Genomic DNA, 6,576 nt, shown 5'->3' with positions numbered 1-6,576 from the left:
CACACGTGCCGTTGAGTTTAGATTTGTGAAAATTTACAAATTTGCACTGTTTGAGTGTTGTCATTGTGTTAGAGAGAGTAACTGTCATGAATAAATTTGACATTAAACATAAACCAAGTTGAAGTGTTACATCATTTCCAGCCTGCTTTTTGGCATCTGCATTTGGTAGCAGTCCAATTTGACAAAGACCATGCAGAATAATGTAGTATTTTAATTCCACAGCAGAGAAAGCTATATAGTTGGTCTAGGAAAAAAATATTGGTATTGGTTATCGGCCAAATAAGTTTTAATATATTGGCATATCGGATATTGGTCAAAAATCCAATATCATGCATCCCTAATAATTACCGTTTGTGTGTGTGTGTTTATCTTCTTGTCTGTTAACAAAATGTTTCATGAATCGCTGAATTAATTTTAATGAATGAAAGTATTCAATAAATGTACAGTGGAAAAACCTTTGAAGTCAACCCAATTCAATATGGCTACCACAACCAACTAACTTTAACAAATGGAAAAATGTCTAATACAGTCAATTTGACAGCTTTAGCTCATATTGAAAAGATGTGAAGCTCTCGACCTTGACCTCTCTAAGTGGCTTTAAACATCTGTTAAGTTCCTGGCAAGAACCAATGCAGACACGTTCCTGTTTTTAGTTTTCTACACCACCTCGTAATCTAGCTGTTTTTTCATCATGTTTCCTTTTAATTATTCCTTTAATTATCATTTTGTTTTCAACTGTAAAAAAATTATAATTTGTATGCATCATTTGTGATTATCTATTGTTGTCATCATTGTCCACTTTGTGTTAAAATCCAGGTCTCTCTTGTAAATGAGTCCTCATGGCTCAATGGGACTCACCTGTTTAAATAAAGATTGAATGAATTAATATTTAGAGAAATATTTGCTGAGGAATATTACACACATACTCTGTGTGCTCAGTTCACAGACAATTTTTGTTCAAAACTTTGTCATTGAAGCTGAAGAGCAGTATACATTCTCTAATAAAATGCTAGACCTCTCGTTTTTTTTGACTAATTTTTTATGAAATGCATGTTATGTCTAAGTATTTTCATGCGCTTAATGCCTAATCTTTATTCTGATTTGTCCTAATATAGAACACACTGTAAATTGCATTATAATTAAATCTTGATTTATATACTCTAGGTAAGCTGCTGTTAAAAGCTAGGATTCTAAAAGGCTTTCCAGTTTCTAAAACGGTGTTTGTGAATGCCGCTGAATGGGAGTACAGTGCTCGGATGTCAGTGAAAAGTGACACTGAAAGTGCACACCATCCATCCTAATCATAGACAGCAACTTGTTTTTCTGTTACATACAAAATGCAACTTTATTAACCTTCATGCCTCCATTCATTTTAATATACATGTATATGTTTGAACTTATTTTAATTTCACAGCTCCATCCATACAAAATTACAGAAGGGGGAAAAAAGGGGCAAAACACTGACTTTTTCTGAAACAACCCTCGGGAAAAAAAAGCGTAACAGGACATCTTCTCTTGGAGTTTTAAAAAATATCAGGGTGTAAATTTTCTTTTTCAGACTTGTTCCATGAGTAGAATCTCCCTTTTCGAAGCAAAACTCAGCAAAATCACATTTTTCTTTAACGGTAAGAATGAAAAGATGTGAATATATTTACACAACACTCACTTTACATAAATACAGAAACAACAATTACCGTACGTAATATTAGCAAACTTGAAACATAGGCACAGGCCTCACTACTTAAGTTGTCAAAACCAGCAAAAATCAAAATCAGATGTTACACAAAAAGTAAAATATTTATTTAACTAATAAAAAGTGTGAAATCATTAACAAAGGCGCCAATCGGCTGACTGGAATTCCAACCACAGGATCCCCCCCGTCCCCCCGCCCATGAGTGAGATTCCTTATTATCTCACATAAAAACATTGTGCTGATGATGTGCTGAAGTTAACTTGCAGAGGCTTCTGTAATTCAGTTTGTTTCCTCTTAGAGGAGGTGACTTATTGCAAGCAGCGTAACAATGTGAGCTTCAAACCTGTTAATGAGTTATGGGACAATGTTGTATTTGACTCTATGATATAAGGCTCAGTGCAAAGAGAAACGTTAAAGCAGCAGTTCAGATCTCTGAAGCGGGGTCCTGTGGGAACATTATGTACAATTAGTGTTGTACCTGCGGTGGATAGCTCTTTGAACTGCCTCAGTTTAAAAAAAGTTTTTTTAATGCCAGTATGAGCAAGACCAAGACCAAAGTGGATTATTATTGTCCTGATGCAACTTCCAGCTTAACAAGAAATTTGCATTTTCTGCAAAAATGCAGTGCAAATGTTTATTGCTGAAGAACTTGCTGACAAACAGCTGAACTTAGCTAAAAAAATAAAAATAAACATACATGTACAACATGTAGCTGAAATGAAAAAACAAGCCTTAATTAGCAGAAGTAAGCAGAAAGAACATGTTTTTGGTGAATTAGGTATAAATTAGAAGAAATGAGAGAAAGAAAAAAAATTAAATTAGCTAAAAAATAAAAAAAAAAGCCTGAAATTAGCAACAACAAAAAAAAGTGCTGAAAAATGTGTGAAAAGACAGAAATAAGCTTAAACTACCAGAAGTAAGCAAAAAGAGACGAAATAGTTTAAAAATGTGGACTTAGTCGAAAAGCCTAAAATTAGCATAAAAACAGCTAAATAGTTTCTGAAATAGCAGAAAAAAAGCCAAAACTAGCAGAAAAAAGATGAAAGGAACAAAACAAGCTTAAATGACCACAAAGAAGTTAATTAGGTTGAAAGTATGAAAAATTACCACAAAAAATGATTCTACCTAAAAACAGGTGGAATTAGCTAAAAAATGCTAAAAAAAAAAAAAAGTAGAAGAAGCTTAAATAGCAGAAGAAAGCAGAAAGAACACGTTTATCCAATTATGTTAAAAGTAGCATAAATGATAAATAGTGGAAATTATCTGAAAAAAGTTTAAATTAGGATAAAACAGCTAAATAGTAGCTGAAATAGCAAAAATAGATGAAACTTGCAGAAATAAGCTGAAAGGAGAATAACAAGCTGGAAATAGCAGAAAGTATTTGAGAAGAGCACAAAACAGTTGAAAAAACAGCTGAAATTAGCTGAAAGTAGATGAAAAAAGATTGAATTTGTACAAGGATGCTGATAGAAGCTGAAGAAGAACAAAATGTGAAAGAAGCAGTAAAAGTTTGTAAACAGATCTAAAAACATGAAGGATGTAAAATGAGCTTAATTCGTTTTCTATGAGGAAAAAAATGTCAAAAAAAGACTAAATATTTCAAAAAGCTCAAGTTGCTCCAATACCAAAAGTCATAGCAGGATTGTCCTGAAAGAGCTGAACATTTTGATTTATGATTTAATGTAATAGCACAAAATCTGTGGGATGAGAATCACCTTGAAAAACATGCAGAAGAAAAATGGATTACAATTGTGTGAATGCTTGATAAACATTAACAAAATAATTTAATAGTGGTTCATACAACTGCTATTTTTAACCTTTCAGTACCTTCAGGTTCACATTGCATGTTTTTTTTTTTTTTTTTTTCTGGCAAAGTCTGATATTTCTGCTAGAAATGTCCCAGTTCTGCACAGCTAACTTAATGTGGTTGCTATTTGCGCTTGCACATAATCAAAGAATTTTAAGTAAATAAGTGGAGTTGATTAAGAAAGCAGTGATCCACTTTGTTCTTGATCCAGCTCTGACAACCCGTTAGACCACCAGTTATGTCAGATTTACCCACCTAGAGCAGAAAATACAATATTTGTTCATAACATTTCCAAAGCTAGTCACTCCAAAACATCTGGACTACCCCTTCAAGAGGTCCGACTTGCATATTGTTGTGTGTGCTTTTAATTTCCTCCAAAAATTTATGGTTTTCTCATTTGAAATGTAGCATTTGAGGAATGCAAGTTGAAATTGAAACTCTGCACAGAGCAGGTGATATTACAAGTTTGTGATATGAGGCACTATTCATTATTATTGCATAACTTTGACCCTGGTTACCATAACAAAATTATGCTTCCAAAAGAGGAAAGAGATGCAGAGGGGAAATACAATACACCCTGTCTTGTAGAGACACCATCATCAAGTCTAATTGAGTTGTTTTTTTAAACTGGTGTGTTAAGGCATGCATCATCATGTACTGACAACAAGAGTACATGAACTGTTGATATGTGCTTCATTGCTGTGATGTTCTTGACCAAAATTGCAACACAGGGAATTAAGTACCTTAATACGGACAATTACAAATCATTTGTTGATTATAGCAAATACTGGTTCAGCCTTATAAAACGATAAGATGATTTATCGTGAACCACAAACCAAAACAAAAAAAAAAAAGCAAACTTTTATGTCACAACACACATGATCATTCACATGATGAACACTTTTAGCCCCTTTTAATATCAAATTCGATAAATTACAGTCTCTGAAACGACTTTACGTGTATAAATGTATTTCCTGCATCTACAGATCAAAAGCCCTGTGTTTCAAATGTATATATACAGGCTGTAAAACTTTGAAATAGCTTTTTATCTGCACTGTGTCACATATATTACAACATTTCAAAAAGATCCTTTTTACAGAAAAGCGTTATAAGCCATCACAAAGTCCCCCCTTCATAAAATGTCCTAATACTTTTTAAAGATGATAAAATATGATGAATATTTGTTTATAAATTGACATCTTTGAAATTAAATCATCTGAAACTCATACTTATAAACAACAAGGTGCTGATATGCTTTTGCCAAAAATGAAAATACAACTGGGCTTAATGACATGTGCACAAACCCTATACATAAATAATGGTAACATGTGTGACTGTTCATTAGATAAAAACGGGGGGGTGGGGGTCTGTCACACAGACATACAAGCACACACCGTGTGCATGTGTGGAAACTGCTTCCTGGATTTGGCTGCTTTACTGAAAGTGAGTGTTGAAATGCGCAGGCGTGTGCATGTGAGTTTTAGTTTATGAGCGCATGGATTTCAAGATATCTTTGTCGAAATGGTCGTTTTATTTTACTGGCGTCCATCCAACAGCTGCATTTAGCAGAGCTATCAAACATTAGGCTTAATTTTTAGATTTTATGTTCTGAACTTTTACACAGCTTCTTAAAGCACCAGAAATACTCACAGAAATGTCTATTAGGACTATAAAAATATACTTTTCAGATGAAATCCCTGATTAATGTTAAGTGATATTCCCTAAGCATTATCTTCTCTGCCAGTATCTGTGTCTGAAATCTTATCATTTATAAATAATGTGCATGTGCACAGCTCAGATCTGTTGAATTGGAACATAATGAACAGTTAACATCTAGTCTGTTGTAGATCGCTCGTGGAATGACCTCAGTTTGAAGAAACTGTTTAATTCTGATAGAGCCGTTGTTCCAAGAAGTGCAAATACTTAAGTTGATTGTTTCCACCTTACATAGTTCCGTTTAAAAAAAGGTTCATAGTGGTGCATGCAAAATAATTTTATAAACTTTACATCATCGTCAGTTTTGTATTTCAGAGTTATTCACCTAAAATCCTCTGGTTATGCATCAGCAGCAGTAAACTGGGGCACCTGGAGAAGTATCAAAATATATCTGACACAAAATTAATGTGCTGCAATGTAGAGGTTTATAAAAAAAATCTGTGCTACATATACATATATATATATATATATATATATATATATATATATATATATATATTTGTGATTTAAATAGTTTTAAGATAACAGGAGTGTCTAATTATTTGACAGAAGTAACATTGTAAAATGATGGCGGTGTAAATGGAATTGCATTCACATGAATGTCTGCCAAACAAATTTGAAACTAGAGCAGTTTTAACATGCTAGCAGTTCATTTTGGTCTTGATTTAGCTGCTAACAGCAAATAGTGGTCATGATTAGGCTCAGTCTCCAAACTAATATATTTAAGAGCTATCTACAACAGACAAGATATTATTTATTCATTACTTTACCACATAATGCTACTCCAAAACATTTGAACTATCCCTCAGTGTGTGTAATATGGATGTGTTTGGTGTGTTTGTGTGCATGTTTCAGCATTGTCTGTCACCAAAACCTTAGGGAACAATTCTAACATCTGTCTAAACCAGGGGTCTGCAACGTTTACAATCAAAAGAACCATTTTTATGCCTTGTTCACTAAATTAAAAAGGTTTAGAGCCACAATAACCTGCTATGACTGTGATTATCAACTGGTGGTCCATGGGCCACTTTAGGTTTGTTGGAGGGGGCTTTTGTGGCCACTAGGGGTGACATTATAAAACTCAAAATATCTAATGATTTTTAACAATATATTTTTACAATTTAAGACACATGAAAAGACCAGATTCTTGTAAGGGGGGAGGGCTAGACTTTTTTAAGTGATAAGAACTATGAATTATGCAGACCTATGTATTTTTTTTAACCGTGGAAAAATTAATTAAGTAGAGAAATAAAGCGTAAAGTTAAAGTGAGTATGTTTTACAGTAGTCCCTCATTTATTGCGTGGGGATACGTACCCTGAAGGCCCGCGATAAGTGAAAAACCACAAAGTAGGAATAGTA

The sequence above is a fragment of the Nematolebias whitei genome, chromosome 13, assembly GCF_014905685.2.
Source record: "Nematolebias whitei isolate Nwh7 chromosome 13, NemWhi1, whole genome shotgun sequence".
Classification (NCBI taxonomy): Eukaryota; Metazoa; Chordata; class Actinopteri; order Cyprinodontiformes; family Rivulidae; genus Nematolebias; species Nematolebias whitei.
The sequence above is the reverse complement of the archived record's forward strand: the minus strand, read 5'-3'. Positions refer to the sequence as shown.